This window comes from Dufourea novaeangliae, unplaced genomic scaffold, assembly GCF_001272555.1.
Source record: "Dufourea novaeangliae isolate 0120121106 unplaced genomic scaffold, ASM127255v1 scaffold88, whole genome shotgun sequence".
In the NCBI taxonomy this organism is placed as follows: domain Eukaryota; kingdom Metazoa; phylum Arthropoda; class Insecta; order Hymenoptera; family Halictidae; genus Dufourea; species Dufourea novaeangliae.
The window spans coordinates 286,820-311,521 of record NW_015373960.1 but is presented as its reverse complement, the minus strand read 5'-3'; positions in this window follow the sequence as shown (position 1 = coordinate 311,521).

Below are 24,702 nucleotides of genomic sequence, written 5' to 3'. Positions count from 1 at the left end.
GCCTTTCGGCGAAAGCTTTCGAAAGCACGATCGGTCTCGTTCTCTCAGACTGCGTTTAGCAGACGAAAGGATTCGTGCATCGGTGACAATCACGAACAAGACGTTCCAGGTCTTGCCAGCGCGGGGGATCTTTTCGTTCGCTCGACCTTCCCGTTTCCCTGAGCACAGCGTACCTAGCTGCAAGTCGTCCACGGTTACACAGTACGTTCACATACACACTATTTGCCCTTAGCGCGCGCACCCTTTTATCACTGAAGTCCGAGTCCGTATCGTCAGATGTATTTGAACCGGTTCGACTTGAGTATACGGTAGCTCAGGAATTGCTTGCTGTACTCGATCGAAAACATAACTAGGCTGGCCCCTGACGGATTCATCAAACACGGCCACGTTTTCGCGCAAATCGCCGGCGCCGTTTCTCGTTCCACGGTAGACCTGTCACCGCGCTGTAAATCGGCAAAACTCCGATTCCCAAGGAAGATTAAACCGCTACAGATTGGTAAATGATCGTTCCTGCCGTCGCTAGAACGATGGTATTTCCATCTTTCCGCTCTTGTCGCGCTGTTCGATCTCTGTCGAGCGTCTCAACGACTCTCTTATCTTTGGGCAAAGATCTTCTCTGGCCGGACTATGACGCGTCGATGATCGGTGTCGGTTTCAGAAACGTCGATCAATCGCTTGTGTATCTCGGTGGCCAACTACACGTTGGACGTTTGCCTCTGTGGTGGTCACTGCGGGATACTCGAAGTTTTCGACGACCTTAAAGAGGGAGAGGGGAGAGAGATAAAAAGAGAGAGAGACAGATTTTGAGAGAATCGAGAGAAGCGGAAGCAGGGACTGCACACGAAACGATCGCAACCAACTACGAACTAATGTCAACGACGAACCCGCAGCTTTATATATAGCCGCGCTATCTCTCTCTCACTTTTTCTCTTTCTCTCTCCCTCTCCCCCTCCCCCCTTTCTGTCTCGTCCCACCAATACATCGACGCGACGCTGATAACGCGTAATCGCGTTATTTCTCATCGACGTCTCCTCGGGGAGGATACGTCAGTGGGCAAGCGATCCAAAGGAGAGTTCTCGTTGTACCGATTCCGTTGAAAAACGACTTTTTTATCACGCGAAGACGTTGCGCGCTCGTGTCGGAATTTTAGATGTCACGCAGAAGTAACGTGACGTACCGTTACCGAAGGAATTACACGGAGGATACCTGGTCGACGGTGATTCGTGCAGTTTAAAAATGTTTCACAACAACGAAACGTTACTGTCAAGTGCGAGGAAGAGGCGCAAACAATGGTCCTTTGTACTGCCTCGAATGTCCAGATTCGATGTGTAATTTTTATCATAGTTATATAATCTTATATCATGGTTCGGCATTTCGATTTACAACTCTACTAGCAACGTAGAAGAAACGTTTCAATACGACTGCCCGTGCACCATCGCGTAATGGGGTCTCGGTAGCTAGCAGCTACCGAAACGCAGCGGTCGGAGTCCGATCGTCGGAACGAAGGAAGACGAACGATCTTATCGATTGGATGAAGGAACGGAAAGAATGGGGACCGCCCAATCGAGTCGGATACGATCACCCCCTGCTGATCGTTGTGGTTGTGACGCATCGCGTTCGGGATTCCCGGGCTTGAAACGTTTTCCTCGCTCCTTCTTCTGGTGTACACCCACGAGCAAACTCGGCTTCCACTAGGGCGAAAAAGTGGCGTAAAATAAAGGCCACCTACCACATGGTAAATTTATTTCAAATACTGAAATGTTGACGGATGTTAATTTGGCATTGGAAGCCGAGTTTGCTCGCGAGGGTACATGCCTACATTGACATAACCCCCCGTCAGCCAACCGATACGTCGCGTCGTTGCCGTCGTCGGGCACATGGGCGATGGAGAACAAAGTCCTACGTATGTATCTTCGAGAACCCGTCGCGTTATCATGCTCTTATTAGCGAGCTGGCGCGAATGGATGCTCGCGAGCCGAGTCAACAGAAACAGACGGGTGTCGTCTGTTTCCAGAGACGGGATTTTAGAATCGTGCAGAGGACACGGTTCCCCTTGTCACAGGTGGTTTGGCTTCGAAGGTCTGGTGTATCAAGGTCATCGATGCCCGTGATAAAAACCATGCATTCGAAAATGGTAGTCGATTTGGATTCGAGCTCAGGGCAATCACCGCCGTAGCTTTCCATCGGATCTAAATAGACGATAAGATATTGGTGCACACACTGGCGAGGCCGAATCCACGTGTGCGGGGGCATCGCGAAGTGTACAAAACAAAATCGTTAGGCGCGACGCCGAGTTATCGGAGCGACGAAGAGGATCCCCCGTTCGTCTTTGCATCCCCTCCACGAAATTTCGGTAGACACGACTCTTCAGGTGCGGCATTAAAAACTTTTGACGTCAAGCCTCGAGTTGTCGCGGAGAGGAAAAATTCCGAGTTACATAATCGGATTCGTCAGAGGCCGGCAATCGCGGGAATGGCCGTGCTGTTGCTGACTTTGGTGAATTCCTGATATACAATATGTATATATGTACCCTCGCGAGCAAACTCGGCTTCCACTAGGGGAAATAGTGACGTAAGAGTAAGGGCCTCCTACCATTTGGTATCGGGTACTATTGAAATGTATGCCAAATTAACATTCGGTTTAACATTTATTTCAGTAATTGAAATAAATTTACCAAGTGGTAGAACACTCTTCTTCTACGCCGTTTTTTCCTCTAATGGAAATCGAGTTTGCTCGTGGGTGTACTCAGTGGCCTCGGTGGGCTTTGCTGGTGCTTATCGAGTGTCCGGTCCAGCCGGCAGCTGAATGAAAATTGCATCTCTCTGACAGATGCACTCGAACCGGTCGAAGCGATCGGTTCGCCCGAACTCGTCGACAAGTCTGCCGATTGTGTTGCACGTGACATTGAATTTATTCCGATCCTCCAGCATTTGACCGTCGCCCAAGGAACCTTGCGTGTGCCCACAAAGATCAACGAGTGGTCAATGATTATTGCGTGTCGTCGTTCGATACGCGACAATGCCACCATGTTCGCCTGTTGAGCGGTGATTGCGACGTCATCGACCGCAGATCGAAAACTACATATTCTCTTCGTATGATAAACAAGGATTAATAAGAACGAATGACAACGTGTCGAACGAGGTCACGATTATGACGATCAATTTCAATGAATAGCGAACCCCGTGTCTCCCCGTGTCGAGCTAATTCCGAGGGAGCATCCTCTTTCTTCTTTTTCTTCTTCGAGAAAGAGAGGGAGCAAGGGAAAGTGGAAAACCATTTCCTCTGGACGCAACAGATGCGGTAACAGACCTTCGACGTCCAGATAAATGGTTCGTTCTTCGTGAATGAAAAGTCGAACGAGATTCCTTTCGCTTTTTGCCCTACAATTGGAGCTCGAACAATGCCCCGGAGAATCGTCGAGCTCTGAGAAGAACGAGACGGTTCCGATGGTCCGTGAGAAATTTTGTACTCTACGTTTTTTTGCGACGAAGATTCGATACTTTTGTTTGTCCCTTTATCGCGGACGAGCGACGTTTCGTCACCGGACTGCTAATCCGAACGGCAATCTAATCGTACGACGCGGTGTGGCGCACAGTAGTCCCAAATCTCGAAAACCTGACTAAAATCCTAAAAATGAAAATTTCGGGTTTCGAAATATTTGGTTGGCACATGGATAGTTGGAGCATTAAATGGCGAGGGGTGGGGGTGTCGAACGTTTCTACCTGGCTCTATAATTCAGTGCAAAGGTAACCGTAGTTCGAATCGCACCTTAGGTTGGAAAGGAGTTGAAGCGTGTCGCTCATTTCAAAAAAGTGTGACTTTGGTGAAAGTGTGTCAATTTCGAATTTGGAAAATGGATCCCACTCCTGGAAGTAAGTAGAATCGATATCTACGTTCAAGAAATCATAATTAAAACATAAATCATGAACATTTGTAATCTCTTTGTATAAGAAAATAGGGAAAAATTTCATGTAAAAATTTTCAATCATGTTTTGTAAAAATCGAAGAACATCGATGTTTTTATCACCGTCGCGCTTTTTCGTAATTAGGTTTTTCCTATCTTTTATCGTTTTAATCTTTGCGGATATACCTGTGGTCAGTGTTATTTATCGTTACAGTTGAAAAAGATTGAAATAAATTCGTCTAAATTACGAACGATGTCTACACTGGACTATCGATTCCGCGACTGAAAACATGGTTGCCACTGAACGAGTGCAACCGTTTATAAAAAAAAAAATGTAAGCAACGATCTACACGAGAGACGACGCATTCACGGGTCGGCTCAGTGACTGTTTGATAAGATCGAGGGGGTCCACTTGCGTTGCCCGAGACGAGATACGAATAATTATAACGCGGTACGTGTTGACGTGCTGTTATTTTTCGCCGTTATCTGCCTGCGATATCACCGATAGATCCAGCTCTTAACGCACGGCGTCGCTGAAAAATTTGACGTTTTCATAGTCAATTGAGCTCCGGTTAATTGTAATTGTTCCGTTCTTGAAATTAATTCGATTCGATTCGATTCTCTTCGAGCACATATCGCGCGCAGTTGCGTAAGACGCAATGCTGTAAGAAAAGAAGATCGGAAGGACGCCTGAAAAAAGGTGAAAGAACAATCGAAGGGACATTAGAGATTCGGCATAATAAGAGAACTCAACAATGGCGGCGCGTAGCGTTTCTGTGGCGACACAGCAGATGCCAGACGGAAGATAGACATTTAAAAAAATAAAGGATTTCCCGAGGTACACGACAGCTATTGTTTCTCGATCTTAACTCGAAGATGATCAACCTCCGGTGCCAGGTCCCGTCGTCTTCGAGCGATCCTATCGGACAGATTTTTCTCGAGTTCCTGTGGGGTGCGGATCTAGCTTTCCAGCGCGTTGCTCTGCGTCTTTCTGCCGCGAGAAAAGGAAAAGGACACGAAAATCCATCGGCTGGACACGCTTTAACATTAGAACTACCGTCGATAAACGTGAAAAACGAAAAAAAAAGCGTCTATTTAGATTCTGGAATCTCAAGCGATTCGATTCCGTAGAAGAATTCCCATATCAGGTTGATCCGTGCAACCGGGAGGATGCCTCCTGTTTTTAAGTACCCCCAGCGGCCCTACCCCGAAGATATTAACGAATACGGTATTAACACAGCTTCCTCTCGTTCCTTCCACCCCGTGTGTCCCACCCCCCGTCTCGCATGACACCCCACGGATCGAACTGCCGGCGTGTCGGCGCTCTTTGATCTCGAGGAACGCGGTGAACAGGTAGAAGAGACCGAGAAAAGGACGGAGAAGAGAGCGCCCGCGAGAGAGCGAAAGAGAGACGAAGATTCCACGGCGACCAATGAGAGATCCAGGACCAGCTCTAAACTGAAGAAAATATGTTCAGAGTTTTTAGATTGAGATCCGGCTCGGATAGTCCTTTCCCTTGATCCTTCCACCATGAACGTAACCTCTCTGTCTCTCCCCGCTTTGCACCGGTGTGCCCGTGGAACGCCGAAAGAGGTTTCAGTGCCTTCATCTTCCCCCTTAGCCCCTCCCGCCCCCGAATCTCTGATCTTTCATTTAGATTTGATTTCGGTATTCCTCGGAGTCTTCTGAACCGGATCTTTCGAAGACCCCACTTGCCAGCTAGTGGCCTAGCACTGGCTTTCGGTAGCTTCTCGGACATTTGTCTTTGTTGATACTTTCGGCCCCTCTCCGGAAAGTAACGCTATTGGAGCGATCGAAGGACACCCATTCTTCGGGCGTGAAAGTGTCAAGGCCGAAGAAAATGCTCGTTGCTTTGCCAGGAACGGTCCAACATCGCGGACCTCCAAGCAAGAATTTACACCCTTGCGTTCGCGGCTTTTAAGTCGCGTCGAAAAGAACGGGGATTGTATATAGGGAACGCGTGGCGCTTTGCGTGTGGCTGCCGCTACAGAAATACCCTGCGAAAGGAGGGTGCACGATGGGGCTCGCGAGGCAAAGCTCCTCGCAGTCGGTCGCGCAGCGGGGGTTGAAATTCCCGCGGTTCACGCACGGTACAGCGTCGCGTCGTCTAGCGCAGACGTCCTCGACGCGGATTTTTATTCGATCGCGCTGTTGGGGGCCAACCGGGCCGAGCTCCTTATGAATTCCGTGAAACCCCCGCGGGCACCTTCGATGACCCTCGAAGCTACTTCGATCCTCGTTCGATCGATCCTCTTCGCGCGGCGACGTTCGCCGAAGTGCTGCTTTGCTAGCGAACGTTTCGGATTCTTTCCCACAACTCTCAGAAGGAACGAGAACTAGGCTGCGCCCGTCGACTACCTTTGTTTCGAGGTTGAAATTTCGGACCGCTGGGTGGCTGGGTGTGAATTCTGTTACGCGGGAAGAATGCTTCACGACCGTGTGTACCGTTTCGATCGATCGAATTAATGGAAAGTGATCCAAGGTCGGGCTAAATAGTGGGCCGCTGCTGTCGGGAACTGTGGGGTTCACGATGGGCGGTTCTTGTAACGCTGTCGAGTAACTCGACCGATTAAGCATCCTTACGATTTTTCTCCATTGCGGCTGGATAGCCACCGAGATCCTCGACATCGAGTGAGTTTGCCTGCGATGACTTTGGGGGGTAACGCGAGACCGACAACGAGGTCGCCGCTAGGGATGAACGACGCGTATCCTTTAGTGATTTATCACGTTTCAGGATGGAATATTAATATCGGTATGGCGTGCGCCTCTGGTCCTTTTCCAAGGCATCACGGCCGACTTCGATCGCACACCGAGCCGCGGGCAGGGGGGACCGTTTTCTTACTGTGTGCGCGCGCGAGGTCGCCTTCCGATCACGATACACGGCAATACACGCACACACCGTTTCGATAGGTATTACGAACGGGACAGAGGATGGCTACCGGTCACAGCGGGAGAGCACGCCGGGGGTCCTCTACCTCTCCGCCGACTGGAACCTTGCTACCGAGAAAGAAGCGAACTTTCGTTTCTCTCCTATTCTCCTTCCCCCTTCTCTTCTTGTTCTTCTTCTTCTTATTCTTCTTCTGCCTCTTCTTCTTCTTCTTCTTCTTCTACTACTACTACTACTACTTCTTGATCCCGGTTTGCGTTTCTCCTGCTCTCTTACCTGCGGCGCTACCGTCTCTTGATTCGACGATCCAGCGCCGTCACGTGACCGGTTTATAAGGATCTCGGCGCCGTCGATCGCGCGTCACTCGTCCGCCGCGCTTCCTTTCGAGAACTGCTCTGCGCAACACTTTCTATTGTTTTCAATCCATTCGATCGCGTATAAATGAAACTGTAAGTGACAACGTTCAGAATCTATGGACAGATTTAAACGAGGTCTCGAGCAACCTTCCCACGCCTTTTTTTCTAAACGTATTTTCTAAACACTCGAGGGTCACCCTTCAGTTCCCCTCGATCCTCTCTCAAACGGTTGGTATACTCGTACATACGTGTAACTACGTCTAAAAATATCAGTCGTTCTACCAGGACAGTTTCTAATCTTGGCGAAGGTGTTTCGGAGCTCGTTTTCCATAAGCCAGAATTGCGAAACCGATACCGGTTATCGTCTACTATCTTATCGCTTTTTCCAGGTACAACAAAGAGTAGCGAGGTCTCATTCGTAGCAGTTTATGCGAGCCGCGGTGTCTGGGGTCCTCGATCGCTAGATAAAACTGTGCCTTTCTAGAACAACGCGCGTTATTTACTTTTTTCGCGATTATTAACGGAGATACGAGCTGAATTCTAATCGATATAAATAAATCTGAGGCGTCGAACGCTTTTCTTTTTTTATAGATACATTAAAAATGGCGGGATTTCCTGTCTTAATGCTAGTCGATAACGCGAGATACCCTAGTCGATTTACTGATTATAACTGGATAGTATACTAAAGGGTTATATACCCGTGTATCAATAAATAAATAAATAAATAAATTCCGTCAGGAAAACTGATAAAGAAATCGCCAGTTCCGTCACGCATCCCGTGTTTTGCTCTGCCCGTTCGAAGGCGTCGAGTTCGAGAGCAGACAGTCGGGAAATTCGGGCATGGATCATTCACGAGGTCGATGCAGGAAGACGAAGGAAAGATGAAGAAGCGAACGCCCCGCGGGCGGGAGGTTTTAATCTTCAATTCCGAAAATCAACGTAATGTATTCCTCCCCGAGGGGTCTGGTCTGTTCTCGACTTAGAACACAAGGAGGGGAGAAATAGGAGGGAGAGGAGCGTAACCTGTAATTTCAACGCGAGCGAGCTAAGTCGTCGGTAATATGGGAACCCAGAGAGCTGGTATAACGGCTCATTTCCATAATTCGTTCTTTAAGCATCATTTTTAATAGGCCCCTGGCGCCGGTCGAGCGTCCGAGCGGGCCCAATCCTCCCGCCGCCGCGCGCCTGCTTTGGGGTCCACCAGCAGACCCCCGTCGAGACTACACGGTGTCACTTAAACTTCCGTTGCCCTTTATCACGACCCCGACGACGTCTTCATTACTCTTTTGGTACTCCCGGCCGTCTCGCGAGATGCCACTAGTAAACACGTGGCCGGCTAACCGTTTGAAATTATTGCCAATATTTTCGAATATTCGGTGACAGCGTGTCGTTCCGTTTCTAGCATAATTTTCTTCTTTGTGGATTATTTAAAGATTCGATCGCGAGTATTTTGTAACCGTTTTACCACTACCCCCAGACAGAAAGAGCCAAAAATATTCCATCGGTCGAGAACGTTGTCGACTACCCAGGAGAGAACGAGGATTTTACCTTGCCCGAAAACCTGACGGGACCCCTTGGATGGTTCAGGAGGTCAAAAATAAACAGGCCGCGTAGACCGACGGGATTTTACTTTCCTCGAACACGTTTCGGGCCCGTTGCTCCTCCACCCCCGGAGGGTGCAGCCCTTCGCACGTTTCTCGATTTCCGGAAGGCGCACCGTGAGTACCCTCTGCCAAGCAAAATATAATATTTACCGACTTTCCTCTGTTTGCCCGATGTCGTCGCGCAGAAATTCTTGCTCGCCGATGGGTCAAGTCGTCTGACAGAAATTTCCGCGAACGTGTACGGGACTTTCCAAGATCCGTGGACCTTCGAAGCGACGCCGAGAGAGAAATCTGGATCTCGATCTGGGAGAACCCGTGAATTATTGCGTCTCCGTTGCGCACCAACGTTTCTGGGAATTCTTCGACCCTTCGATCGGCCATATCGGTCCGAGGGCAGCAACGACGCGGTTCCCTGGAAAGGTCTTTAATCTCGGTTCTCAACCCGCCCACGGGCCGGGATAATTAATCAAAAATTTCACACCTCGATTCGGCCGCGAGAAAGAAACGAAACGTCGGTCCGCCGTGGGGTCGAGGCTTCTTTCTCGCGGCCCGGTCCGGCTGGACCTACGCAGTCCCGGACAATGAATAGAACGCGCCACCGCGAAGAGGGGAAACGCTCCGAACCGTGCAACAGCCGTGGAAGTTCGGTGTCGGCGAGACGAATCGCTAAACTGGGCTGCATTGACAAATGATTCGAACGGTTCGTAGCACCGAAACCGGAGGACCTCCCACATCGACCGAGATCGTGGTTTCGGTCGAAGAGATTTCGAGATTTCCCCTCCCCGCCCACCTTTCCTCTTTCTCGTGTTTTCTTTCGGCCTCAAGATTGCGAACGTTCCCGGATGACACGGTCCTCCCGGATTAAAAATAACACCGCGGTGGACATCATCCGGTCGTCATTTCCTCTTCGTTCTGCGCGCCAAGCGTCCGAAAGATTCGCCGAACCCACCAGTTGCATCGAACTCCTGTCAAGTGGAATTCCTTGCCTGGCGACACCCCGAGAGCTCCGGCAAGCTACGATGCTCGTATTATATATACATATGTATTTCACCAACGCCGTAAAAACCTCGCACTCTACCCTTCGATGTCCCTGTGCAACGTCGGCAGATGCTACCATCCTATTTTTTGTGAGCGATTCGTTCAAATCCGAGGGGAACCCTCTCGAGAATTTTCAAGGGGACTGTCGAGGATCGAACGCAGACAACGCGGACCTCCGTAGGGGGTCGTGGTAACGAGAGACGAGCGGGATTCCTCTTACAGGGAATCCTTGGTGTTGCTGAGTACTTATTCGCATAGAAGTGGCCGAACCTCCGCTCGATGCTTATAACGTGAACACGTGGGACGACTCGCTGGGACGGGACCCAACACAGGACACCGTAGTGTACCACACACAACGCGACACCTCGGCTCCGAGTTGACCGAAGACTCCACGAGGACCACACACGAAGGATTGCCCGTCCCCTCCACTTTCTTTCTTTCTCCGTACCGTTCGGCGTTCCTCCTCCGCGCGAAACTAAGAAAAAAAGAAGCAAGAACGAGCAGCTCTCGAAAGGGAAGGAAGGACGTACGCGGCAGAAAACCGACAAGAATCGACCACCTCAACATTAAACGCACCCTGAAAGCAACTTCGATCGTTACGAAATCGGTCACGACATTGGGTGTCGACACCATCGTCGCGAATAGTAACCATTTCCTGGTGATGCATCGGCAAGCCAGGCTGCTTTCACGAGATCGCGCGTTTCCTGACAGGGTAATTTAAGCCGTGACCCCTGCTGGAACGGGTTAAATGGAGGTCGGCGCGGAGAGACGCCGCCGATTCGCCGCGTCGCGTCGGAGGTCAACCGCCCAACGTAGGTCGGCTAATTTTCTTAACAGATGGTACGCGTACCGCTCGGTCCCGAAACTACGCACACGGCCCACTGAACTGTTGCAAGCGGTTCGAGGCGATGTCGGTGTCGCTCCGAGATCTTTTCTGAAAGTACGACATCTTGGTCCTAATACCGCGATGTTGGCAAAATAGAATTGACGGGAGGTAAAACGACGTCATGCGACGAGAGTGGTCCAGGAGACCGGGCACGAAACAGGCTTCCTCCCGGAAGATTTATGCGGGTTGAAAAGGTCGTCGGCTAGCAGTGGCTCTCTTAGCAGGGGGTTCCCCGCATTGTTGCTAATTGCGCGTCTCGACGGTGAAAACGCCGCCCTGGTGGTCCATTATATTCGGAGACTATGGAGAGAGAGGTTCGTTCGGCATTGGTGACAACGATGTGCTCTCCGACACCTACGACCATTGGGCTCTATACCAGAGATGGGCAGAATTTTATTCGAATAATACATAGCGAGAAGCAACAGTATCTAAGATCGTCATCCTGACCTTTGAACAGTTCGTGAGATTAAATAATTGTTAGCAAAGTGTCTACTAATTCAAAAAGAATTCCTATTATCCTTTCTATCTAGTTCATTTGCGTGTAGAGGGAGTATGAACGCCACGCCGTGATTTGCGTATGTGACTGAGATAATTCTCCTTATATCTCCTCTCTTTCTGGACCAACCTCCATCCCACAGTTCACACTCCAGTTAGTGTTAGTAAAAGCTCAATGCATAGGACAGACGATCCAGCCACCATCGCCGAAGGTCGTCCCATAAACGTAAACGTTCGACAAAGGAGCTGCTCTTCTACGACCACCGAAGAATTCGTTTTTGCGGGTCGACGAAAAGAGGAAAGACCTGACCAACAACGAAAACACGTCATTGTTCGGTTTACGGCGTGTTTTGGAACTTTTATGAACTCCTCCGGTCGGTACTCTGTGTTCACCGCAACGAATACTCGGCCGTAGGAATGCAGTGATGTACGTCTTTTTGCCGAATTCTCTCTCTCTCTCTCTCTCTCTCTCTCTCTCTCTCTTTCTCTTCCCCTCTCGTCCCAGATCGGCTGAATGTGGTTAAAATTCCGGCGGAAGAACGAAAGGGAAGCGAGTCCCATATTTTCCGGGCAATCCGTGGGTCTTTCACGAATACCGGAAAGAGGAAAGGTCATTGTTTCATTCACGGTGCGTTTTGGTTACCCACGACCTCCGTCGACCGCGAAGGCCACGCCAAATCGAGACTGCATATTTCAACGCAATCGATGCAGACAGCCAGTAAAAAAAGTCGCCGGAACGCAGGATGCTTTTCGTGCAATCGTAATTCGGAATCAAACGAACCGGGGTAAACCGATTCCGGTGGCGTATGCCATTAATAACCTGAAACACGAACATCCGAGCTAGCATCCATGTACGAGTAGTTTGTGCTTCTTTGGCGAACTGTTTGTCGAGACAAATGGGAAACGTTCCTCCGGCCGGAGCATCAACCGAGAGAAACAAAGTGTGCGTAGGCAGTCCCATTATTAAACGAAGAAGGACCACGGACGACCGAGGATCCCCGGGCCCGTCACAAAAGGAACCGTTAAAAACATCGTCACTCTCCTCACGACTCGGGTTTGTGCACCGGTTAGGCAGAAGTTCGTGGATTCCCACGTGGGACGACGAGTCGAGGGATGCGGGCCGAAAATATGCAAATTTATATACGCGTACCAGGGACACGATTCCTCATCCTGCTTGACTGGCTGCTTCTGGTTTACCCACTTGCACACGAACCCCCAAACACCCATGGGCGAGAAGGAGATACATGCTTCTCTTTTCCGCCGAGTCATTACCATACGTGACCATAAATGAAACCTGTCTCCTCTAACCTCCCCCCGTAACAATAGAACAATCTCGACGTAGCACAAAAGGGCTCCTATCCGTCTTTACGTGGACATACATATGCATCTTCGGGGGCCAACTTTCCTTCGATTCCCTTTACACGTGCCCTCCCTCCTCTCGCTTATCCTTTACTCGTACGACCGCGAGAGGAGCGAACTCCTAGCAACGGTCCTGCGACAGGATACCGGTTCCTCTTGTATCCCGAACCGGGACGGGACGATTTGTCCTGTCAGGGAACGGGACACGCGAAGTGTCCCTTTTGTCTAGCGGAGATTAGGCCCGTGAAACTGACTCCGGAAAGGACGGATCTAACGGTCTCAGCGGGTCCAAGTTCGTAGGCGAACACCTTCCCCGATTCCGTTCGTTGTTTTGTGTTCTTCAACGGACCGCGGAACGGGACGGTCCGTTTGGGGACCGGATTCGTATCCTCCGGCGCCAGAAATATACGTTAGACGATATTCATGATGGACGTGCATCGAAAAGAAAAAAAAGTCTTCCTCGATGTTCATCCGAGGGACTATAACCCAACGGCCGATGGAGCCGGGTCATTGAGACCGGATCGACTTAATACGCTGGAAAAACACGTTGAAAAAGGTGGTTCGTGAACGGACAAATTTGCTCGGGTCGATAATATTCTTTTTGGTTCTACCGGCGTCAAAGGAGACCAGCCCTTTTCAAAAACTCCGATCGCTAACAGGCCGGGACAAAGATTCGAATCGGAACGTACCCACGATCCAAATCATCCCGATACTCTCTTCTCACGGCGAATCGACTGTTTGCTGCAAAGTTTTCTGCAGGTGTCGAATCCGATTCGGGATTCTTTGCCGGCTTCCGGTGCCTGTTACGAACGAGGACACGAAAAAAGTACGTTACAGCCGGAACATGGATGAATCCCCGCCCCCCCCCCTTCGTCGTTTTTCGATGCGTCAAAGGGAGGATCCAGCCGAATGCGTTCGGTTCAGACTCCCACACTTTTCAGCGATCCGCACCGAATTTTACGCAATCCCATTCACGATCCCTGTGCGGGTCATATTGTTGCGTCGATGCACCGAATCGAGCCTGGCTCCTCCTATCCTCCTACCTGACCCGAGATAATCCCATCCTGGGAGCATGGGGGCTTTATCCCCGGCAACTTGGTCCCCCCCATGGACTCGAAAATACCCATACTATAGGGGTTTCGGGTGCGGGGACCCCATCCTTCGGCTTCCCCGGACGATTTTTCTCTTTTATCCGTGGTGCTCGTCATTGTCGCGCTGTAGCGAATCTCACGACGCGACGACGACGTTTGTCACCCCCTATTTTTGTCGCGCTAGGGCACAGGGGGACGATCGTGCATCTCCTCTTTCGACTTGGGAAAATAGACCAGCCGAATCGCTGTAGCCAAGAACCAGGAAGGGATTGTTTGGAATTCGAGCTTCGAAATCTAAAGAATAGGGTCATCTCGGTGGCCCTGTCGCTCATCTATGACTGACGCATTCTAGCCTAAATATTTATCAACGATTTGGTCGACGATCTAACGGAGTCGAGTTTCCAGGGGAACGTTTGAACGTTGGAATATTTTAAAATTGACTATTACGCGAGCAAGATCCTGAATCTTCATTGAAGATACGACTACTGGTGCGATAGGCACGCATTTGTCCTCGCTTGAGCCTTTCCTCTCATGGACACTCGGTTGTTGGTTCTTTCCTCTTGTCTTATCTCGTGGAGCGTCGAGTAGCGTCGAGGGTGAGGGCGCAGGAACGGTCTTCTTGTCAATCTTCATTAATTAAAGCTGAGGCAAGACTGGGACCAGGCCTTCGTTCTCGTGGACTTTAAAATCTAATCCGAGAACGGGATCCCTCGCGACATTTTCACCGGGTTCTATTTATTATTTCGAGAAGCAGATGATACGAATGTTTCGAAGCGACAATAAGCAAAGCAGGAATCCTATTCACCCACGCGTAATCGCACGGAGACAATTTATTTCGGGCCAAACCGAAAATCCCGGAACAATTCTAATTATCGTCGATCTTTCTCCGCGTATTTACTTCCCAGGCGATCAATTATGTTCCACGAATCACTTTTTCTGTTACAGAAAACGTTCTGCCGGAGGCGAGCGAGTATTATAATTTCTACGTGTTTGGTCGATTTTCGCTGGTACCGCGAAACATTTTAAAAGCGATCCGTCCTTCGAGGCCTTTCTCACGTCCGCAGGAGTTTAGGAAACTGGTTTGAAAGGTCCTTCGAAGCTGTCGTTTCGTAGAACCAACGGGAGATCGATAACTTCACCCGAAAATCGAATCGCGATAAAAACTCGTGGATCTCTTTCGAAACGTCGAGCATCGAAAGAAAAAACGTCGAGAAGCGACAGCTTCGAGTGGTTCGTGTCGATCACGGCTCGATAAACATCACGGTTCAAAACTCGATTCGATCGCGCGAAAATCGTCAGGTGCCTTGTGCAATATCGTGCAAGGCGGACCAACGCGGAAAGAAAACGACCAGACCCGATGTTTACATGGATCATTATCACGCAAACGCAGCATCGTTCGTCCGAATATCGTTCGAGACCAGCCATTTCGCGATATTTATGAGTCGAACGAGTATTTTGACAAAGTTCCGTCAGCTCGAGCCGTGACCTCGAATCGCGAGGAAGGACGGGAACGTGCGTCGAAAACACGAACGAAAAAACAGAAGGAAAATGATGGAAACTCACCAATGACGAGTCAGCCGGTTCGCCGGTATCCCCTTTCGGTACATCGATGTCCAAACGACCGCCTACGAAAAATCCCTCCTGAGCAGGTACAAGTCACGATCGGAAACCGGAAGTCACTCGAGACACGGAATCTTGGACGATAAACAATCGATCATACGTTGGGTCGCATATCCAGGCAGGTAGCAGACGACCACCGCGGAGGTGATTGCAGTGCGGACTCTGGCAACCAGGCCAATCACCACGTGCTCCACGATCGGATAACACGCGTTCCGATCTCCGCGCCGGCGATTCTGGGCCCCAAAGGTAAGGTGACGAGCGTGACCGGTTCACGCGATCGTCAACTTTTTCACGATCTCTGGTTAACGGCGATTTCACGCTTTCAGTCGCGACACGTGCGCGCGCGAGCGCGCTCCCGATCGAATCAGGAGACGATAGGAAACGATGAGAAAAACGAAAGGGACAATGACAAGACGAGGAAGAAGGAAAAGGAGACAGAAACGGGAAGCAGAAGTAGAAGAAGAAGGAGAAGAAGAAGATGAAGAAGAAGAAGAACGAAACGGGTGTGAGTCACGGGTATGTCGAAGTCTGAATCGAACCGCCACTTTCCAAGGATGCTCGGTTCGAACTGAAAGCACCAAGAGGTTCCTCGCGAGTCCCTGCCTCGGGTGTGGGTTTTCGGTTCGTTTTTCCCTTTTTTTCCCTCCGTCTCTGTCTTCCTCCGCTCCCGGTCTCTCTTTCTCTACGTGGGTCTCGTGGTTTCGATCTCTCTCAGATTTGCGGTCTCGCTTCTTCCTGCCGGCTTGATCCTCGTCCCTCCTGGACTCTCTCTCGTCAGGGCCGACGATGGTGCCTGTGTTCGTGGGCCCCCAGGGCCCCTGGGAGGCGGTCGCCGAGGCGGCCGGAGTGGGGAGACCCCTAACCTAACATAACCCGAACCCAACAGCCCCCACCATCTCACACCCTCAACCCTTATCCCCTCTTTTCATTCCTTTCCTCTCGTTCTCTCTCTCTCTCCTCACGGCAATTCTATCCTCCTCCATCCTCGTCTTGGATCCCAACGAAGAAACCGAGGCGTTTCTGCTCGTGTCGCGTGTACCGATCGCGATCCCGATGCAGCCGAGACCACGGGAGCGAGTCTCTCGATCGTCTCCTCCTTCTTCCATTCCGCTCGATGAATCATTTATCCGACAGATCATTTTTCGCGATCTGAAAACGCCGGAAGGGGGAACGCTGCAATTACGGGCAATTAATGGGAACGCCTGGTTCTACCGGAAAGGACCGAGAGTATGATCGGTAGTTGCTCGATGAAAGTGGAAAATGAATCGTTAAAGCTTATCGAACTGCCACTAATTTCAAAGTTATTGATCATCGTTGCGGATCTACCGGAATAGACAAATTAATCGAATCGTTCGCGCCGATGCTCTAAACTCGGAACACTGCGGTGCACAACAGAGTTCGTTTTAGATGTGTTGATTCCGTTGAACCGATCGTAGGAAAAAGACCGGGGTTCTCCTGGCCGAAAAGGAGGCGGCCGCGGAGTCACGACGAAAGAGTTATTGCGATTGCGTTCTTTTTCAAACGCGGCAGTAATATATTCGTACGGGAGCTTGACTCGCACGGAGCGGTTCGCGCACGCACACGCTCGTGAACGCGAGGGATTATTCGCTTCGGTCGTCTCGTCGTTCAGAAGAGGTGGCGGTGGACGAAAGACAGAGACAGAGATTGGGGGAGAAGAGGAAGGAGCAGCGGGAATAAGAAAGCTCGGAGGGACTCCCACAGGGCAACCCACACGATCGAAGCCGAAGGGACATCGCCTTCTTGCGTGCGTTTGTAGCCGGACCACTGTATGAGTGCGTGCGTGCGTGCCCGTGAGGGGGCACAACCACACTGTGTATCGCACACCCGGAGCGTAACGGAATCGGAGAAAATTTTATTCCACCGCTGAGTGACGGATGAGCGCTTCGTCGGACTTTGTATGCGCGAGGGAGATTTTTCTGCGATGGTATTCCCCCGTTCGCTGCATCGGAATTTGAATGAGAACTTTAACAACTACTTCTCTGGCGATAGCTGAAATGGGATTGAAAATGGCGGGACGGATCGCCGGGTTGAAAGAATGACATATTAATGACATGGGTTAGGTCGCTCGGTTTGCATAGGTGGTATCCGTACAGACGCGCACGCGATCGCGCAATCACGGGAGCCCTTTGATATTTAAGGTAGACCAAATGATTTGCTGCTCCTGATTCAATTTAGATCGACTTTAATTCGCTGTTGTGGAGAATCTCATTTACCCACGACAGTCTTCGGTGACTCGTCGCGACGGCTTGTTTTCGGAGCAGACAACCGGAGTCGTTTCTCTTTCGTTCTTCTTCACGAGGCTCGAAGTCGATTTACGCGATCGATAACGTACACGTTTATTTGTTTATTTCAATTGGATCGGGAGGAACGACGAGACGCGCGACGGTCTTTAGTTCGATCCAGAGATCGATTCTCTCGGCCGTGCAGTCCGCCCTCCTTTTTATACGGCCGAGCATTTGTCATTCGCGAACCAACGACGATCGCGGCTCGGAGATTTATTCCCGGTTCGAGGCTCGGTTTCACGGCGCGCCGCGTCCTCGACAACAAAACCGAAATTTATCTCTCGACTCTCGGTGACCGAGGAACGCTGTAAATTATCGGCCGACCGTCGCGTATCTTTGACCACGCCTAGGAAGCTGATATTTATTCAATAGCCCCGATGGTAATGCCTTTTAAGGGTACCCCACGCGTGGATCTCTTCTTACGCGACTCCGTCGCGTCGTTATTCGTCGGATTCGCTCGTCGCATTGAATTTCGATCCCCGCCGGCGCCAATCCGGTCGGGTTTGACGATTCGGAACGGCTGGTCGGGCCGCCGTTCCCCCTTTCCATTCTCGAGAACGGAATCGGTCGGGATTGATTTCGATGATAGCGTCGACCGGTCGTCGTTGCTACAATTTCGAAAGACCTACCGCAGCAAATCGAGTTAATTACGCGAGCGGCGGCGTGTCGCGATCGGTGAATGAGGAGATTCGAGCACGGTGGTCCCAATTAGGTCAGCCGGGACGCCGAAAAAGGGCTCGCGTTACCGTCCTTTGCGACTATGACGACCGAATCGACGATGGCCCATCAGTGCGGCGGCATCGGCTGACCCGATTTCATGGACCGGTAGTCTTTGCGGCAAACTTGAAAGATCTGGGAAAACGACTTTCCCGATAATGTTCGCGTGACGTGTCGTTTTGCACGGTGACGATCGTAGGAAGGTGGAAGACCCAGTTGTGCGCTCCGATCGTGTGTCTATGTGTACGAAGAGCCGCTTGGAACTCGGGCGGAGCAAACCGTAAGATCGTGTGGGATAGAACAAGCCGCCGCGGAGGCTGTTGGCGCTGCTGGGGGCGGCTTCTTGCTTCTTTGCTTCTTCCCATCGTCTTCTTTTTCCTTTTCCGGTTGCTCTGTCTCTCTCCCATTATTTTCTTCGTTACGCGGAACCCCCTTTGCTCCGAACGAGGCAGCGAAAGCACGGCAGACTCGAGACGCCCATAAAATGATTGATTTAAGGGTCCAGAACTCTTTTGCTCGACTCTCGCGTGTACTCCGCGATATACGAGGATCGAGAACTCGCGAAGCAAGCAACAAGAACCATCGTGTCATACTTCCAGGCGAAATATTTGGCAGGTGTTCGATCGTTGATCATCGGACGTCGAACAAAATATGTACGATCTGCTCGTTTCCTTCGAATTTTGTTGTCATATTCATATATAATCCGGGTGCGCTCGGAGCAATTGTTAGCGGTAATCTAGCTGGGCCTAATCGTAAGCTCGGAAAATCGGTATTACAGTCGAGGAGCGAACGATTAGAGAAAGGAACTCGGCTCGAGCGAAGCGTAGCCATGCGTGGGACAGGACGCCTGGGACGAACCACGGAGGCTGCGTGCTCTGCTGGGGGCGGCTCACTCATCTCTTTCCTCTCGGCCTGTTGCGCGTTCCCTCTTACTCTACTCCCCTCTACTCCCCTCCCTCCACACCCCACTCCTTGTCCCCCTGGGCCTGATCGTCGAGCGGCAATTCCCCCTCCCGCGCGGCTTTCTCGTGGTCCCCGCCGACGTTCGCTCGACGCCGGGACTCACCGGTGCCTCCAGGAAAGGAGTATCCCGGTGTGCGTGCGCTCGAGAGGAGGGAACAGCAACAGGTGGACGCGCGCGTACGTGAACCGAATAATAGGGGCAAGTCGCGCAACTTGGCAACTTGTGCCTTCGGACGATTTATCGATCGATGCCACGATTAATTCGACGTTCCTCTCCGTTTTCCGTGGCGACAGACATCGCGCTCACGCGCCCGTCTCCGACGAATCGGTCTGATCCTGTCACCTTCCCAATCACCGAGTCTATTTCGATATTTCTTTTTCAAACGGCTACTACGATCGACCACCCGATACCCAGCCTAAAGTAACACGAAATCCGTCCGCACGAAACTAAACAGATGTCATTCACACCTCGTTCAGGTACAATTATACCCACGACCGATCTATACTACATTCGCTCACGTACCACTTATAATGTATATTACTATTACGCATCTGCGGTGGCCGTGTCTCGCGGATACAAAGGCCAACCGCTTTATCTTAATCATTGCTACTCCCGCAACCGCTCCGATCGGTCTCTCGTTAATTCGCAGTTGGTACGGCTGACTCGGTATCGCGCAAATAAATTACGATAAGGAAAAACGGAACGATTGTCTGTTGCACGCGCGATCCGACTTGCCGAGACATTGTTACTCCAGCATGTTTCGGAAATCGGTCGCGATATCATCGGAACCTTTGGACGCGACTCGGTCTGCCTTTCTGTCGCAGACGTTACGCCCAATTATACGCAACGGTCGACTTAAACCGTGTCACCGGTTGTCGGTAATCGATACGTCGGCAGCCGAACGTAAATTTACTTTCGATACTTGCAAACTTTCGGCACACATAAATAGACTGCGCGTCAACGCGTTGCAGGCGAAACACGCGGCGGTTACGCGACACCTTTCCTTTGCCGTTACATATTTCTTCCTTTCCTTTCCTTTTCGTTTCCCTGTTCATTCCGCAGGAGCTATAACCGCGCGCGTGGGTGCGCCAGCAGAAGCGAAGACCGCTAGGGCATGCACACACCCTAGTATCCTTTTCGAGATTCTATTCGAGCAGACTGATCCTGAATAGGGATCCCAAGGGCGCCTACGTAATCCCACCCGCCATTGTACGATCACCGGCAACCGGTTCCCCTCCCGAGTCCCTTTTTCACGGTCTTTCCACTACAGCTCCGCCACGAAACTCAAACGCACCTTGATGTCGTGAAATTTTATGGACTCCTCCAGAGGACACCGTGTCGCTCGAATACTTCTGCCGAAGGACCGATCGGCGTTGCTCAATAATTAAACCGACGCGACGACGCTACACCTTGCCCGAAGCATCTTTAGTGTCTCATATTTATTCTCCTCTCGCCGATACTCCGCACGACGTCATCTCTCTCTCGAGCCGGCACGCCTGGCGAAGATAACCAGTTAATTTCAATTACACGATGTGCTTCGAAACGAGCTTCCATTCCAGGGTCAAGGAAACGCGATTACATAACACGTTCCGGAGTCTCTCGTTCCTTTCGTTTCTCCCATTTACGGTCGATTTCTCCCGCGGCCGCCGCGTCGTTTCATTAACGATTTCCTCAGGCGTATCTGAAATGCACCGCGACGGACAATTACGCGATATTCCCGAATTTGTTTACCATCGCCAGCTGCTGCGCAATCGTCCCATCGGACGCGGTCTAGATAACGATTTCACGCGACGTTTTCGAACATCCGGTATTTCCAATACGACCGACTATGATTTACTTTCCGCCCGGAAACGCCTGTCTCTCCTCCAGCAAAGAAACGGTGTCATTAAAAAGAAGTTAGAGAAACGGTGAAATTACACGGCGCTACTTTTCTGTAACTCGTGGAAAACCGCTTCCGTAATCATAGTATCCCACCTGATCGTAGTCGGACGGTGTATCTTCGACCGCAGAGGAGCCAAGAGGGTAAAAAGAGCGTAATTGTACGTCAAAACAATACTCGGAGGAGGCCCGGCCCGTGTATACTTGTGTAAATGCGATCTGCTCGGTCGGCGATTATCAAAGACCGTCCCAAAGGTCCAAGCCCTTTACCAGTCACGCTGAAGACAGGAGCCCTGGTAGATCCTATCGCGTACCCTTCTAACGCTCTCCCTTTCTCACTCTTGTTCCGACAGCCTTTTCCTTACCTCTCTGCCTCGTCTTGCCGCGCCTCTGCTCCTTTTCCTCAACTCCGTCGCGTCTCCCTTCCTCGTTTTCCCATTCTCCGTTTAACCTGGCCCCTACCGATCGCATTATTTCGTTCCACCGATTCATCCGGACCTTTCATCAACCGCAAAATTGCCGGGGACAACGACGGCCGTGGCCTTCCGAAGCTGCGTCGCCGGGAAAGAACCGATTGGCGCCAGGTAGTCGAGCATCTGATCTTGGATCTTACGTCGTCGGAGGCTGAGGTCATTTTTCCGGTAAACCCGGTCTTGCTAAAAATGCGGAGTCGGTCACCTTCGCTCGCCGCTGGAATTTTCGATTCCTTCCTCGTCCATCCAACCGTGAAACCATGATTTCGACGATACCGGTCGCTCGATGTTCGAAGGCTTTCCAAAAGAGGGATTCCGCGACACCGTGCCTCTTTTCGAATCACTTGGACTCGTTTTTAACCGTTTTAACGGCGACGACCGTTCGATTTTCCAACGACGCAACGCCTCGTTGGCGACGAAAATTAATTGCATAATCGTAGATTCGATTGCGTAAACAGAGACGAGGCGATCGATGATTTCTCCGAACGATGCTCGAAGACGCGCGACGGTTCGATTCGTGGTTAACCTTTAGCGCGAATTCCGCACAAGTTATCGATAGTTTTCCCCTCCGAGCTCTGTACCGTCTTTTTCCTCCAACGATGACGCCTTTCGCTCCCCATTTATTTACCAATAAGTATTTTTAAATAAAAAAATTACCTTATAATCTAGAAACTGCAATCTTTGAAACACAAACACATTTTGAGAAAAAAATTCCCAAAGAACACTCTTGTTCGGTCTCCTAACTGAGCATGACCCCTTAAACGGAATGAAGAAGCTAAAAAGATATTGGAAGCGGAGGTCGGGCCCAGCCGTTGCCACAGGACTGCCGGACGCAAGGTGTTCGAGGGAATCTGTGAAACTTAACGGTCGAAGACGGCCAGAACAAGTGCACGCACTTGTGGGAAGAAGGCCGGGGGTGTTCCCCGGGCCCCGTTGCGGTGTATAGGGTGCCCTGGCACGAAGGTGCCCGGTTCGGTTCCTTCGTGGCCGTCGAATTAATAGGCCATCTGCCGCCTCTCGCCCAGCGCCTTCGAGGAAGTCAATGTTTAGGAAGTCCATGGGAAGCGGCGACAACGGAAGGCCCCATAAACAGCGGAGGACATGGGAACGAGCGTTCGCAAGGAAGTCGTGTACGATCCTCTACGCACTATGTCCGAGCCCCTTGCCTCCTGTCGTGCCCCCCGCTCTGCCCTGTCTTGCCCGCGGGGGGAAAAGACGTAGGTGCGCGGTCCTTCTTCGGTAATGGTAACCGCAACGGAATAGTCACGACGTCCCACCGATACCAGAGTGCCCCGGAGATGATTTTTCCGGTTCTTTGACATCCATCGGGACCCCGGAGAACTCTCGACAAGGACGACCGAAAGGTATTTGAACCGCAAAGGGGTTGGTCATGACCGGGAGTTTGGGAACTCTTCGTAGATCGACACTCGAACGTTTATTGAGTTTATCGGAAAAAGGTATCTTCGTTGCACGGGGTCAAAAGGGGATTGGGGGCGCACAATACGCTGCACGTGATGCAGTCGAGTATTACGTAACAGATTCGTCTCGAGCGGCGACGGCTCGGTCTAGAAACCGCAGCCGAGGGAAAAAGGCTTCCAGGATCAGGGTCCGTCGTGTTTTCTGATCCCTGGGCATGGCTTTGTCCTTCACGTGGCATCGTCCACGGAACACTCGACACGGGAAAGAATGTCGTTGATCGAGCACGCGCACCGTGAGCCTTTTCACGCCGCGAAACCGGTCATAAATTGATCGGCGATTCGCGTATCACAACGGACAACTCGGCTATAACGGGATCCCGAATGGTCGTGCGAGGGGGTATTTTTATTTACACCGACGCCTGGCGAACATTTCACCGGGGTTACTTTTCGATTCGAAGCTACCGCGATCGGTAATGGATAATCCAGGTCTTTAAACAGACTCTTTGATAACGCAGCCGCGTGAACGTGGTTCGGGTAAATTAACAGATCGGTAAACCGATCGGATTGGCAATTTTCCGCGTCAGCCGCAACGGATCGGATGCAAATGGAAAACGATAAGCAGCAGGGTGCGTTTCCCGTCGATTTCGATTGGTCGGCGAGAGCCAGTTGCCACGAGAACAAGATTAATAAATCCAAAGGACCTGCAGCGCGCGCCTGGTAACAATAACGAAACACCTTTTATGCACGCGTGGATTCCACCTCCTCCTCCTCCTCCTCCTCCTCCTCCTCCACGGCCACCGGCGCATCTACCGCAACTACCAGCCATCTCTCCTGTCTCGTTTCTTCCACCAGCTCGAGCTTCTTCGCATTCACCTGCTGCTATTCGAAGATCAGCTGCCCTAACCGCCACCTTGGCAGCACCTTGCCGCTTCGCTATCCTCCTTCACCTCCACCGACACCGTCGCTCTTCTTCCTTTGGTTCTTCGCCTCCTTCTTCTGCCGGTTTCTCCAGGCCTCTCTTCGACAGAAGTTTGTTTCTTCTTCCATCGTCTCATCCTCCTCCTTCTCTGTCTCTTCTTCTTCTTCGCGACTGTCTCGCCGAGTCGACCACATGCCCCCGCACACACGGCCGGGATTTTTTCGAAAAAAACCCAGCTGCATCGGTCTTTTATGGGGGTCCGTCGACTCTACTGCCGAGCACTCAGCGCAGCGTGCAGCTTGCGCGGCTGTGACACGCGCGTTTCACCTTTCCAAGACGACGGGATTCGACTCCGCTCGACCTTGCCTGTAATTAGTCGACGCGAACCGTTTGGCCCCGCGAGGCGCGACCGAGCGTTTTATCGAAGACGTGGGTTAATTCTCGAACGAGTCACGAAAACGCTTTGGAAGATCGGCTCCCAAGTCCATGGCCGTGGGCCGCTCGATACTCGAGCGAACGAGCATTTTTCGACACACGATCGTGGTTGCACAACGTGTCGGCGAACCGGTTATACATAATAGATGTACATTTTGGTCAGCTCTGCAACATTGTCGAAAAAAATGGAAATGGCACCTGTACGCGGTTCTTTGTCAGAATTTCTTAATCGGTCGGCAAGCAGGTGGGACATTTTTCATACGCGTGTCCTCGGGGACTAAATTTCGCCGCGGAGACAGAAAAGCCGGGTAATTTCGCGGGAGCACGCGCCTGC